At 44.7% G+C, this 15,069-nt stretch overlaps 1 protein-coding gene across 13 annotated transcripts in view; it reads left to right on the top strand.

Annotated features, from left to right (window-relative positions):
• The window catches only part of CAMSAP1 (calmodulin regulated spectrin associated protein 1), a 112,621-nt gene that overhangs the window by 1,396 nt on the left and 96,156 nt on the right, over positions 1-15,069 (top strand). The window lies entirely within an intron of this gene.

Genomic DNA, 15,069 nt, shown 5'->3' with positions numbered 1-15,069 from the left:
GGCCTGTGCTAGACTCGAGTTAGTCATAAGGACAAACGCGTTTTGTGAGTTTTGGGGATTAAATACCTCGCCTTATTTCAAACTGGTTTTTGTACTGTGTAAGTAGTAATTGGGAAAGAGTTTTTCCTTTGACAGTTTTCAGTTTTACAGTTCTTGTTTACTGGCTCAGTGGAACCTTAGTTTCTGTGTTGTAATGAGGAAGAAACACTGCTACATCCAAGACTTCACATGAGTTTTTGAGAACGGAATTGGTAAGATGTAGGTATAAAACTTGAGTCAGGTGCAAAGAACAGCCCGAGAGCGGACGCCTGGGTATCTTGCAGTCACTGCCGGCTGCAAGGGCTCACCTGCCTCACATCTTGTGTTGGTCACTGTTTTGCTTTTCTTTGTATTTTGACGTATGTACTTACACCACTAACTAGTTTTTACACCTTTGGCAATGATGCCTCTTTCTGAGACTGACTTTTGTTATTCCATTATCCCACGTTAAGTTCTTAGGTTCTTCTTGACTTCATCTTCACTTTTCCACATTTCCGCTGCTGTGGAGTGTCTCACCGAGGCCTGTTCACCGCAGCTGCTCGTGGGCGCTGGCTGGGCTCACGTAGGTGCTGTGGAGCCCAGTGCATTCTTGGGCATGGCTCCTGGGATCCGAGCACAAAGTTTTACTCCTGCATGTTTCTTAAGATTTTATATGTGGAGAGGGCTAAGGGCTCAGGCAGCGGATGTTAGACAAATTGCTATAAAAAGAACTTTCATGATCTGCTTTCCAATTTCTTTAGCAAGGTGCATGCATTTTTTATTTCATTGCATTTAGCTTTGGCATTCAGCATGGGATTTGTCAGCCATCCAGAAATAAATACGCGTGTCTCTGTGTTAGTATTGGGTTCGTCTAGTTTCAGTTCCAGTACCAGATCACTCTTTAATACTTGTTGACTCATCAGATGAATTCACCATCAGATACTAAAATGGGCTTTCGAGTTTTGGAATTATTAAAAGGTGGGCATTTAAAGAAAAGAAACATGAATAGAAGCTGGAGAAGACTGGATACCATCTTAGGAGCTGAGACAGGAGTGCGCCTTACTGGTGGGTAACAGTGCCTTCGCACATCAGACTCCGATTTTAGGAGGTCTGATTTCCACTTTTTTTTTTTTTTTTGAGACGGAGTCTCGCTCTATCATCCAGCCTGGAGTGCAGTGACGCGATCTCAGCTTCCCGCAACCGCCGCCTCCTGGGTTCAAGCGATTCCTCTGCCTCAGCCTCCCAAGTAGCTGGGATTACAGGCGTGCGCCCCCACTCCCGGCCAGTTTTTGTATTTTTCGTAGAGACGGTTACTCCATATTGGCAGGCTGGTCTCGACCTCCTGACCTCATTATCCGCCTGCCTTGGCCTCCCAGAGTGCTGGGATTACAGGCGTGAGCCACCACGCCTGGCCGGTTTCCACTTTTTGCCGAGAGAGGGCTTTTACATTCTACACTTTGCTTCACAGGGGGAGCATATGTAATTACAAAAAAAAGGTTTTTAAGCCAGGTGTGGTGGTTTATGCTTATAATTTTAGTGATTCGGAGGCAAAGGTGGGATGATCACTTGAGGCCAGGTGTTTGAGATGGAGTCTGCCTGTGTTTCCCAGGCTGCTCTCCAACTCCTGGGCTCTAGTGATCCCCCTGCTTCAGCCTCGTGTGTAATTCTCTTTTTTCTTTTTTGTGGAGGACAGGGTCTCGCTCTGTCGGCCAGGCTGGAGTGCAGTGGTGTGACCTCAGCTCACTGCAACCTCCGCCTCCCGGGCTCAAGTGATCTTCCCGCCTCAGCCTCCCGAGTAGTTGGGACTACAGGTGCACCACCACGCCTGGCTAACTTTTGTATTTTTTGTAGAGATGGGGGTTTTCTTTAAACAATTTTTATTTTTGTAAAAATGGGGTCTGTTTGCCCAGGCTAGTTTCGAACTCCTGGGCTCGGGTGATCTGCCCGCCTCGGCCTCCCAAAGTGCTAGGATTACAGGCATGAGGCACCGCACGTAGCCTTCCTGTGTAAAACTGTGTAAAAATTGAGACGCTATTTAAATTTATCGGTTGGAGAGATCCTAATTCAGATGACCGAAATACTTGCCTCAGCTCAGCTGAAGTGATTTATGTTGTTGGGGTCACAGCCTGGGTGTGAGATTTGCTGCTACCCAGTGTGGCTGCGTCCTGTAAGACTGAGTGGGGAGGGGGTTTTGGTAGGACAGTGTGAGTTCCCCCAACACTTCTTCTAATCCAGCAGCATTTGCTTTGTTTCTTCTTTTGAATATCTCCATGTACCTCTCCAGCTTAGTTTTCAGTTAATCAGACATGGTTCTTTCAGTATGGATGCTTTAACCGGAAATCGCTTTTGGGGGTGTGATGGTGAAAGTGGCTTCAATGTTTAACTTGTTAAAGGATTGTTCATTAGGTTGCTAACTAAAGCCCATCCTCCATTTGTGTAAAGATTGAAAGCATTGAAAGCATGCTGAAACTCCAGGGCTGGCTGCTGTCTTGTTTTGCATTAGCCTTTTGAGATTTTTGGTGTCCTGGGGCCACCAGTCTGCCATTGTAGTAAGTGGGTAGGCTCAGGAGAGCTTGCCCTTGGCAAGGCCTTGTGGCATATGGCTGTGCAGAAACACTTCCTCCAGTTTCATTCGTCCCTGGGGCCAAAGCCAAGAATTGTGGCCGCCTTGGGCTTTTATTTTTAGGTCCCCCTCCCTTTCTTTTGGTAACTCTCTTGTTTCATTGACAGTGTTTGCATTTTTTAAAGAAATAATGTATTGGACATGTTGAAAATTGTCCGCTTAAAAATGTCTATAAGAAGGTGCAGAACCTGACTAGTCATCACATTTTGTGGTGATGTTTGAGTGAAAGTTGTAATAAATTGTGAAAGAAGTTGAGGGGGTGGCTGAGGTTCCGTTTATTTTACTGCATAGCATGCTGGACTGGAGCAGTGCAGTCCTGGCGTTGATCTTGGCCACTGTGCATTTTATACATGCCCTTAGGAAACTCAGAGGTATCTAGGCCTTGGTTTCAGGGGACAATGTGGAGAGCAAGCTTTTATTATCTCTCAAGGACAATGTTAAAAAACAACCCAGGGCAAGTACTAGCATGCACTCAATTCTTTGCAAGGATGTTGCGGTGTAGCTCAGTGGAAACCAGGTTTTCCCTTTGCTTGCAGAGCCAAGCTGCCCTGAACCCTAGGGCACTGGATGGGAGCTTAGGGTTCTCCAGTTCATTCCCTCTCCTTACTGACAGCACGTGGCCCTGTCCAGAAGCCACATGGCCTGCCCAGAGGCACACTGTTGGGAGGAATTGTCTGATCCCCTCCTCCTTTTTTTCCTCTTGCTAGAGTAATTTGAACTACTGATTTGGAAACCATGTTATGGAATAAGAAATCAGTGTGAGGATGCTGTGGCCTGTGAAGCCTGGGTTTTAGTCCTCATCTCAGGGACCAGCAGTTTCATTGTATAGGCAACAAGAAGAGTTTAGACTCCGGTTTGCTAACTTGACATGATGAGCAAAATCCCTTTATAATCAACTCCAGAGGGTCACCATATTGTTTCCTTGTAGTGACTTTTGGTTAAAATGAAATGTGTGCTCAGAGCCCCTTTCCTGCTCCAGAACTTGGCCCTCCTGTGTAAAACTGTGTAAAAATTGAGACTCTTTGTTTAAATTAACAGGTGAAACCACTGCGCCTCTTCCTCCCTGCGTTGGCAGGAGGGCAGCAGTGGCTAGAGTCTTGGTGTGAAGAGCCTGCTCTTGATGGCAGCACACTTGTAAGCACATTGCCACGTTTCTGAAGGTGATGACTTGTTCAGATTATTGGTTTATGAGTTTAGATTGTATATTTAAATCATCTTTGGTTGTTCTTGACAAGGGATTTGGGTGTTTCTGAGGTGGGGGTTACAGAGCATCTTCAAATGCTTCCTGAGCACCTGTTAGGTGGTACTAGATACTGTGGGAGTTGCTGGTTGGTCCAGCTAGCATGACCTTTCCTCTGCAGAGGTGTCCTGAGAACCACCTGCTGCCTAGTTATGTGTGCATCTCTGTGAGGCCAGGGATTATGGTTGTCCCACTTACTGCTGTGTCCACAGTACAGAGTGCTCAAATACTTGTTGAATGGTTAGCCCCTAAGAGCAGAGGGGAGGGCAGCTGGCTACAGCCCTGTGCAGAGGAGAGGTGTCTTCGGGTGTACTGAGTAGATTAACCTTGTTGAGGCGGAGGATTTGTGGACTGAAATAGTAAGTGATTAGTTTGGAAAATAGTCTGGGGCCAGATTGTTTATGGTGCTCAGGTTGGCTGGGGATTTCTTTGATGATATGTGCCTGGGAGGGTTTTTAAGTAGGAGGATGTCATGCTGAGAGAGTGAGCCTGGGAAGATGTTTTTAGCAGGTTTGAGTGGGTAGAGGCCATAGACAGGTGTACTACCTGAGAGTTGATGTCGTTAGGCTGGAAATGCCAAAGACTTGCCTGTTCTTGTTTTTACTTTTTTGAGATGGGATCTTGCTCTGTTGCCCAGGCTGGAGTGCAGTGGCATGATCACAGCTTACTGCAGCGTTGACCTCCTTGAGCTCAAGTGATCCTCCCACCTCAGCCTCCCGAGTTGCTAGGATCACAGCTAGGACCACAGGCCTGTGGATCACAGCTAGGACCATGGACCTCCTGGTCCAGTTAATTATTATTTTTTGTAGAGGTGGAGTTTTCCTGTGTTGCCCAGGCTTCTCAAACTCCTGGGCTCAAGCAGTGCTCCCACCCACCTTGGCCTCCCAAAGTGCTGGGATCACAGGTATGAGTGAGTGAGTTAGTCCACTGTGCCCGGATGGACTTGCCTGTCTGTCGGCAGAGGGAATAGGAAGGGTAGATAGAGCCAACAGATATAAAAGCTGAATCTGTGGAGCTGGACTTACTGACAGTGGCTGTGGGAGGTGGCTAAGGGTGAGTTACAGTCAGCTGGACTGCCATGGGGAGCCCAGACACAGGAACGATGGTGCCCTTGACTGGAATATTTAGTCATTATTTCATAGCATTTTTCTACTTTCATAACTTTTGTTGTCGCTACAGAAAAGATCTTTGAGGCCAGGCGTGGTGGCTCATGCCTGTAATCCCAGCACTTTGGGAGGTTGAGGTGGGCAGATCACCTGAGGTCGGGAGTTTGAGACCAGCCTGGCCAACATGGTGAAACCCTATCTCTACTAAAAATACAAAATTAGCCGGGCGTGGTGGCATGCGCCTGAAATCCCAGCTACTCAGGAGGCTGAGGCAGGAGAATCGCTTGTACCCAGGAGGTGGAGGCTGCGGTGAGCCGAGACTATGCCACTGCACTCCAGCCTGGGCAACAGAGTGAAACCCTGTCTCAAAAAAAAGAAAGAAAGATCTTTGAGTTTTTTCTATTTCTGGCTTTCCTGAGCTCCCACCTAGTCCTCTCTTTCTTTTTTTTTTTTTTTTTTTGAGACGGAGTCTTGCTCTGTCGCCCAGGCTGGAGTGCAGTGGCACGATCTTGGCTCACTGCAAGCTCTACCTCCCGGGTTCCACCGTTCTCCTGCCTCGGCCTCCTGAGTAGCTGGGACTACAGACTACAGGCACCCGCCACAATGCCCGGCTAATTTTTTGTATTGTTTTAGTGGAGACGGGGTTTCACCATGTTAGCCGGGATGGTCTCGATCTCCTGACCTCGTGATCTGCCCACCTCAGCCTCACAAAGTGCTGGGATTACAGGCGTGAGCCACCGTGCCCGGCCCTCTTTTTCTTAGAGTGGTTTATTATTCCCCAGTCACTCTCCTCCCATCACTTCAAACTCAACTAGTCAAAATTAAACTTATATCTGGGGGTGGAGTGTGGTGGCTCACACCTGAAATCTCAGCACTTTGGGAGGCTGAGGTGGGAGGATTGCTTGAGCCCAGCAGATTGAGACCAGCCTGGGCAACAGAGTGAAACTCCGTCTCTACAAAGAACATAAAAATTAGTTGGGCATGGTGGTGCACGCCTGTGGTCCCAGTTACTTGGGAGGCTGAGGTGGGAAGATCAGTTGAGCCCAGGAGATTGAGGCTGCAGAGAGCCATAATTGTGACACTGCACTTCGGCTTGGGTAACAGAGCAAGATCCTGTCTCAAAAGAAATTAAACTTACATGAGTTCAGTTGGGCATTACATTGTGAACTGTGGGGCCCTTCGTATCCTTTTCAGGCCTCCTGTAGCGATGGAAGTGTCTGCATATACAGAGACCCATAATGATGGGCTTGAGGAGGCCGGCTCTCTAAAGGGTAGATGGTACTGGCAGAACAGGGGAGGAGTAGAGGGAGGGAGACTCCCCTGAAGGAATGTGGAATGTTCCATTAGAGTGAAAACTGAGTTTGTAGTCTAGGTGTGTGAGAATCAGATGGAGGTAAGGGAACGAATTAAGAGAAGCAAAGATAATAGGGGGAAGTGGAGGGGAGTGCGTGATGTGCACACCATGTGGGAAAGGCTGGTGGCCTCATGGGGGTAGTGGCTGCAGAGTTGGAAGGTGAAATTAGACTGGAAAAAGTGCTGAGGCCAGAGCGCAGAATGCTTTGAGTGGCTGATTGGTAGATTGGGGTTTGCTCTGTGGGAATTGGGGAACCACTGACGGTTTCTGAGGAGGGGAGAGATGTATGAAATCTGAGCTTTTCAGAGAAGTCCCTGCTAGGATACAATGGTTAATGCCCACTGTAAGGTATAAAGTGAAGACTTTGGTTTTGGACTTTTTTTTTTTTTTTTTAAATAGAGAGATGCTGCTGCCTCAGCCAGACTGGAGCTCAGGGGTTCTGGATGGGCTTGCTGACCCCAAGAGGGGACACAGTTGCCTCCCTTGGGGCACCTCCCGCAAAGTCAGGCACCAGGGGCCAGGAGAACGAGCCTGCCCAGAGGGTTCGGGAGGGCAGGGTGGAGGCAGGGGATTTCTACCTGCGGGGTGGCCCATCCAGGTGACCACCAGGGATGGTCTCGAATTCCTGGGCTCAAGAGATCCTCCTGTCTCGGCCTCCCAAATTTCTGGGATTACAGGTGTGAGCCACTGTGCCCGGCCATTTTGGATCTTTGAGAGAACCACTTTTATCGAGGTGTGATTTACATCTGGTAAAGCACACATGTTTTAAGAGTGTAGTTTGAGGAATTTAAAGCCCTGTGACCACAACCACAATCAAGACAGCATTCTCATTACCTCCCGAGTTTCCTTTGTGCCCCTCCCTGGCGGGACCCACCCAGGGCTTCACTGCTCTGCTCTGTTAACTGTAGATGAGTTTCCTGTGTGCATCTAATCTGACTTCTTTCACTTAGCATAGTATTTTTGAAATTCATGTTGTGTAGATCTTTTTTGCTTAGTAATAATATTCCATGGTATGGCTAGCTCATGTTTTAGATCTCCTTTCATCTGTTGGGGATTATCTGGGGGCATTTCCAGCTTTTGGCTATTATGAATAGAGTTTCTGTGAACATTCATCTTTGTGGACAGATTTTTTCATTTATCTTAAACAGCTGTGCTTGGGATTACTGGGTGATAATAAGATACATATGTGTAACTTTGTAAGAAAGTGCCCAGTTGTTTTCCAAAGTGACATATTTATTTGGCCAGCAGCGTATGTGAATTCCAGTTGCTTTGCATCCTTGCCAACACTTGATGATGTCAGTCTTTTTGATTTTAGTTATTTAAGTAGGTGGGTTGTATCTCACCGTGGTTTTTGTATGCATTTCCCTGATGACTAATGATGAGCATTTTTATATGCTTATTGGCCATTCGAGTACCTTTTTCTATGAAGCATCTTAAAATCCTTGGCTAATGTAAAAAAATTAAATTTTAGTTTTGAGTTAATTGTGTATATATATATTTTTCTTTAAACAATTTTTATTTTTGTAGAAATGGGCTCTCACTGTGTTGCCCAGACTAGTTTGGAACTTCTGCACTCAAGTGATTCTTCCACCTCAGCCTCCCAAAGTGCTAGGATTACAGGCGGGAGCCACCACACCTGGCCAGTTGGAGACAGTTGTATATTAACATGCATTTTAAAGAAATACTATACAGAGATCCTTGGTACCCTTTGCTGAGTTTCCCTAATGATGACTTCTTCTAAAATTGTAGCATAATATTACACCAGGTTATTGACCTTTACCTAATCCAGGTACAGATCATTCCATCCCACGAGGACCTCTTCTGTTGCCCTTTTCTAGCCACACCTGTCTCCTTCCCTTCTGCTTCCTTTGGGTTTATTTTGCTCTTCTTTTTCTAGTTTCTTGAGCTAGGAACTCGTATTAATGATTTGAGACCTTTCCTCTTTTCTGATGTAAGACTCTAGTGCTGTAAATTTCCCACTTAGTACTGCCACAGCTGCATCTCACATATATGTTGTATTTTCATTTTCATTCAGTTCTAGGTATTTTTTAAAAATTTCCTTTGATAACTACCTCTTTGACTCATTGTCTTAGTCCGTTTGGGCTGCTATAACAAAATGTAGTAGTCCCCTGTTATCAGTAACCTTTGGTCAACTGTGGCCTGAATATATTACATGGAAAATTTAGACATAATTCATAAGTTTTAAATCGCATGCTGTTGTGAGTAGCATGATGAAGTCTCACGCCATCTTGCCTGGTACGTGACTCATCCCTTTGTCCAGCATGTCCACGCTGTGTATAGTCATTGATATCATCTGCTCCTGACATCCCACCACGGATGTCGTCATGGCTTGATGACCCAGGATCTCCCCAAGCAGATAGTCCTCTGTCTGACCTATTCTCAGAATGTTGGGAGTAGCTTAAAGCTAGGTCACTACTAAGCCTAATGTCATTCACCTCACTTCATCTCATCATGTAGGCATTTTCTCGTCTCACATCCTCATGAGAAGTGTGAGTATAGTACGGTAAGTTGTTTTGAGGGCCAGGCGTGGTGGCTCACACCCGTAATCCAAGCACTTTGGGAAGCCGAGGTAGGAGGATAGCTTGAGTCTAGAAGTTTGAGGCCAGCCTGGGCAACATAGCAAGACCTGGTCTCTACATTCAAAAAAAGAATTAGCTGGGCGTGGTGGCTATGTGCCTGTAGTCCCAGCTACCCAGGAGGCTGAGGTGGGAGGATCGTTTGAGTCGGGATTTGAGATTACAGTGAGCTATAATTGTACCACTGCACTCCAGCCTGGGCAACAGAGTGAGACCGTGTCTCAAAAAAACTTTTGTGTGTAGGAAAGTATAGTACTGAGCCCTATAGGTATATATTTTGTTTCTGGAATCCTCTGAAGGTCTTGGAGCTTATCCCTTGGGGATAAGAGGGGACTGCTGTACTTTTGAGGAATTTATAAATGACAGAAATTGATTGTTCATGGTTCTGGAGGCTAAGAAGTCCAAGATTAAGGCGCCAACAGATTTGGTGTCTGGTGAGGGCCTGTTCCTCATAGATGGCACCTTCTGGGTGTCCTTATATGGCAGAAGGGGACAGGCTCCCTCAAGCCTCGTTAGTCTCATTCATGAGGGTAGGGCCCTTGTGACCTATTCACCCGCAAAAGGCCCCACCTCTCACCACTGCCACATTGGGGATTAGGTTGCAGTGTGAATTTTGTAGGGACAGAAAACACTCAGACCACAGCACTCCTCAATGATTTCAAACTTTTAATTTTCAAGTGTTCAGAGATTTTCCTGTTTTGTCTTATGTATTTCCCATATGATTTCATTAAGATAACCTAGTTTGATTTCTTTTCTTTTATACTTGTTAAGGTTTGTCTTGTGGCCTAGGATATGGTCTCTTTTAGTGAATGTTTCATGGGCATTTGGAAAAAAATGAGTATTCTGCTGTTATTTGGTGGAGTGTTCTATCAGTTGTATTCTGCTAGTTGGTTGTGTTCTGATTTATATCTTTGTTGATTTTATGTCTAGTAATTCTGTCTAGGGGGTGTTGAAGTCCCTAGCTATACTTGTAGATTTGTCTGTTCCTCTTTTTAGCTGTGTCAACTTTTTTCATGTACTTTGAGGCTTTATAGTTCGGTGCATGAACTTTCAGGATTTTAAGGTCTTTCTGGTAGATTGATCCTTTTATCATTATGTAATGTCCCTTTTTGCCTCTTGTAATTTTTCTACTTTATTAATGTAGTTCTGCTTTTTTTTTTTGAAGTGTTTGAATGGCATATCTTTTTTCCCTTCTTTTAGTTTTTAACCTACTTAAGTTGTTGAATTTGAAGTGTATTTCTTGTAAAGAGCATGTAATGATGTTATGTTTTTTAATCTACCCTCTACCAGTCTGTCTTTTGATTGGTGTATTTAGAGTATTTACATTTACTAATAACATTATATTGTTAACAATTACTATTGATAATATTAGGACTTGAGTCTGACATTTTATTGTTTGTTTTCTGTTTGTTTCCTCTGTTTCTTGTTCCTGTTTCTCTTCTCTTGACTTCTTATTGGTTAATTGACCATTTTTTAAGATTTTCTCTGGATTTATTTATATTGTTTTTGGGTGTATCTGGGTATTACGGTATACTTATGTGACTTACAACAGTTTGCTGGTATCCTTATTTTACTGTTTTCAGTGAAATGTGGAAACCTTTTTTCCATCTAGCCGCCCTTGCTCTCCACTTTACCACTGTCTTGACCATCTGACAGTGTTTTAATTTTTGTCATCGTATGTAATTTAAAAAACTCATAAGGAGGGTAGTCTGTTGTATTTACTCATTACTCCTGTCTCTGCATTTTTTTCTTCCTGGTCCTCCAAGATTCCTTATTTTCTTGCTGTTTGGACAGCTTCCTTTAGCCATTCTTTAAGGTTTGACAGACTATTTTATTTTCCTTCACCAGAAAACATCTTTATTTCCTCTTCATTTTTTTAAGGATAGTCTTGCTGGATATGGAATTTGTCGTTGATTGACAGTTCTTTTCCTTCAGCACTTGAAAACTGTGCCACTTCCCTCTGGCCTCCATAGCTTCAGATGAGAAGTCTTTGGAGCTGGTGTTCCCTTGTATGTATCGTACCATTCCCCTTTGGCTGCTTCAAAATATTTTGTCTTTAGTTTTAGAAGTTTAGTCATGGTGTGTCCTGGTGTGGATTTCGTTAGGTTTATCTTTTTTGGAGTTCACTCAGTTTCTTAAAACATTTCATTCATTCGTGTCATTCAACATGTTTGGGAAGATTTTCTCTCTTTCTGTTGCTGTTTCTCCTCTTTGATCTGGGCTCTGGTGATAGAACTCTTGGATCTTTTGTTATTCTCCCGCAGGTCTCGGAGGCTCTGTTCTTCTTTTCTCTGTTGCATTTTCTGCCTGTTGTTCAGATTGGGTAAATTCTCTTGATCTGACCTCAAGGTCAATGATTCTGTCTTCTGTCATCTCTACTATTGCTGAGCCCATCCAGTGAGTTTTTAAATGTCTGTTACTATATTTTCCAGTTCTTCATTTGGCTCTCATTACCAAAATTTTCTAGTTTTGTTTCAGGAGAATTTGTGATTACTTGGGAGTGATTTCATGCCAGTTGCTTTAAAATCCTTGTCAGATAGTTCCAACATTTGATTTATCATGGTGTTTGTGCCAGTTCATTGTCCTCTGATTAAAGTCATTTCTGATGGCTTCCTGATCATTTTGGCTATTTTGTTAGGAAACTGGGTACTGGTTTTATTTTAGCAGTAGTCACCTTGTTGAGGTTTAGCATGCAGGCCTGTCCTACTTTTGTGACTGTGGTTCTGGTGATAGTCTGACCTTCCTAGCCTTTGTGGTGCTGTTTCAGTTGCTTGACTTAGCCTCTCCCCTGGGGCTCCCATGGGTCCCCACTGATGTTGGTCGAGGGCAGAAGGAGCTCCTTAGGCTGGGCAGCATGCTGCCTCTGAATGGACATGGGAGTGTCTGCACACAGGACCAAGAGCTTCCCAGGCTGGATGTTTGTTTTATACCCCTGCCTCTGAGGGGTGGAACATTTCAGCATCACCATCAGGTGCGTGGAGTGTGGCTCCTGTGCCGGTGTCTGCCCCTCCCCTCGGATGGCTTCCCTGAGTGGGGAGAGGAGTCCCAGGACCAGTGGGGAAGGAGAGTGCCTCCTAGGCCAGGTGCTGGTGATGGTGGTCCCACTTGCTGGATTCCCTTGGTGCAGGGTGTGTCTAGTTTGTGGGAGGGGTGTCTCAGGTCCGCTTGATGGGGAAGGAGAGTGCTTCTGGGCTGAGTGATCCCTTGCTGATGTCCCTGCCTGCTGATTGTTAGTAGGGGTTGGGCTCGCTTGGTGTGGTAGGTGGGACTCCCACTCAATCCAGGGCAGAATAAATGTACCTCGGTTGCCTCTGTCGCTAGGCAGGGAGTCAGGAAGCATCAGGCCTGGGTCACCTCCTGTTGGGTGGGGGTCGTAAGAACACCCTGTTGCTGTGTTGGTCCTCCAGTCCTGAGGCCCTAAGCCAGTTTGCCTTCCTCTTCCACCTTTCAGAGTCCTCCTTTGTCTCTTGGGTTCTCTCCAGGGTTTATGGTTGTGCTTAGAGGAGAGGAGCAGGGAGAGACAAGTCTGTGCCATTTTGTCCTGGCCAGAAATTCCTTCTGGCTGCTTGAAAAATCTTCTCTGTCTTTGGATTTCATAAGTATTACTGTGAGTTCTTTGGTCTGTAGATGTCCTTTTTGAATCCTGTTGGCATTTTGTAATGCTTCTTGAGACCATGGTTTCATGAGCTTCACAAGTATTGGAAGATTCTCATCCATTATATGTTTACTGTTTCTGCCCCATTTTTTCTTCTCCTTCCTGGGCCTCCAATTACATTTCAGTGGCACAGTGTATGTTATTTCTGTCTCATTGTTCTTCACTCAGGATGCTTTAATTCTCTTATCTGTATCTAATCTGTTCGTCAGCCCATTGTATAAAGTTAAATTTAGTTACTATGTTTTTCTGTTCTGCAACCTTTCTTTTGTTTTTGTTTTCTTTTCCTTTTCTTTTCATTTTTCTTTTCTTCTCTTTTTTTCCTTTCTCCTTTCCTTTCCTTCTCTTCTTTCTTTCTGCCTTTCCTGCCTTTTGTTTTCTTTCTTCTTTTTTTCTTTTTTCCTTTCTCCTTTTCTTTTCTTTCTTCTGCCTTTCCTGCCTTTTCTTTTCTTCCTTTTTTTCTTTTTTCCTTTCTCCTTTTCTTTCTTTCTGCCTTTCCTGACTTTTCTTTTTTTTTCTTTCTTTTCTTTTCTTTCTTTCATCTCTCCTTCTCATCTCTCTTCTCTTCTCTCTTCTTTTCTTCTTTCACTGTCCTCCTCTCTCCTTCTCTTCTCTCTTCTCTTCTTTTTTTCTTTCGACAGGATCTCATTCTGTCTCCCAGGCTGGAGTGCAGTGGTGCATTCATGGCTCACTGTAGCCTTGAACTCCTGGGCTCAAGTGATCCTCCAGTTGCAGCTTCTTGAGGAGCAGGTACTACAGGCAGGTTCTACTTTGCCCACCTAATTTTTAAAACTTTTTGTAGAGATAGAGTCTCACTGTGTTGCCTAGGCTGGTCTCAAACTGCTGAACTCAAATGATCCTCCTACCTTGGCCTCTCAAAGTGTTGAGATTATAGATGTGAGCCACTGTGCCCAGCCTAGAATTTCTGATTTGTTCTTTTTTTTTTTTTTTGAGACAGAGTCTTGCTCTGTTGCCCAGGCTGGAGTGCAATGGTGTGATCTTGGCTTACTGCAACCTCTGCTTCCTGGGTTCAAGAGATTCTCCTGCCTCAGCCTCCCGAGTAGCTGGGATTACAGGTGCATGCCACCATGCCTGGCGAATTTTTGTGTTTTTAGTAGAGACAGGGTTTCACCATGTTGGCCAGGATGGTCTCGAACTCCTGACCTCGTGATCCACCTGCCTCGGCCTCCCAAAGTGCTGGGATTACAGGCATGAGCCACTGCACCTGGCCATGATTTGTTGTTTTTTGAAAAAATTTATTTATAGAGATGGGATCTTGCTGTGTTGCCCAGGCTGGTCTCCTGGGCTCAACTGATGCACCTGCCTTAGCTTTCCAAAGTGCTGGGATTCCAGGTGTGAGCCACTACACCCAGCCTATTTTGTTCTTTTTCTAATCTGTCAAGTTCTTTTTCTTCTTCTTTTGATTTTTTGTAATTTCCACTTTTCTGTCCAAAATTTTAGTCGTGTCTTTTTGTTGCTATTGTTTGAAGCATGGTAACTGAAAGTCTATGGCTGGTATCTCAAGTTGTAGGGTCCTGCGGGCCTGTTTCGTCACCTTTGGTCTTCAGCAATTTATTATGAACCATGTCCCCACATGGTTTTCTTTGAGTTTATTCTGTTTGGGGTTTTCTAGGCTTCCTGAGCCTGTAAATTGGTGTCTTTCACCAGATTTGGGGAGATTTGGACCATATTTATTCATATACTTTTTTGCATCAACCTTTTCTCTACCGACACAGTGTTGGAACTTTTGACATCGTCTCATACTTCAAGACTTGCCATTTTATCCCATCAGTTTATTCTCTCTGTTCTTCAGATTGGATTCTTTCTATTGATCTATTTTCAGATTCACTGACTTCTCTGTTGTCATTCTGTTGAGCGCATCCAGTGAATTTTATGTTGCCATTGTACTTTTTAGTCCTGAAATTTTCGTTCTAGTTTTTAATTTCTCTGCTGAGAGAGCTCTATTTTTTCATATATTTTAAGAGAGTGTAGCTTTATCTCATGGAACTTATAATAGCTGTTTTAAAGTCTTTGATAACTGACATCTGGGTCATTTTGGGGTTGGTCTCTGTTGGTTGTCTCTTCCTTTGAAAATTGGTCACATTTTCCTGGTTCTTTGTTGAATAATTATGGATTGGGCTCTGTGAACATCATGCTGTGACACTGGTTTCTAGGTCCTGTTAAAGTCCTTTGGATAATGTGGATTTTGTTTCGCAGCTGGGTTGCAATAAACTCCATTGGGTTCAGCCATGGAGTCCGTTTTGCTGTCATGGGTGGTGGCTGCAGTGTTGGTTCAGCTTTCACAGCTTTTGCCTGTGGCCCCGGGCCTGCCCAAGGCACACGCAGCTCAGGAGTAAGCCCAGATCGTGCAGGCTCATACACGTCTCTGGGGATCCCTCTCAAGCTCTCCTTTGGTGAATTCCCTCCACACTTTCTGGCTCCGAGGAACCTTCTTCCTCAGCCTCTGCCTAGAAAGATG

Source organism: Pongo abelii, chromosome 13 (assembly GCF_028885655.2).
Source record: "Pongo abelii isolate AG06213 chromosome 13, NHGRI_mPonAbe1-v2.0_pri, whole genome shotgun sequence".
Lineage (NCBI taxonomy): Eukaryota > Metazoa > Chordata > Mammalia > Primates > Hominidae > Pongo > Pongo abelii.
Note: the sequence above shows the minus strand (reverse complement) of the source record. Positions and strands in the feature narration are given on the sequence as shown.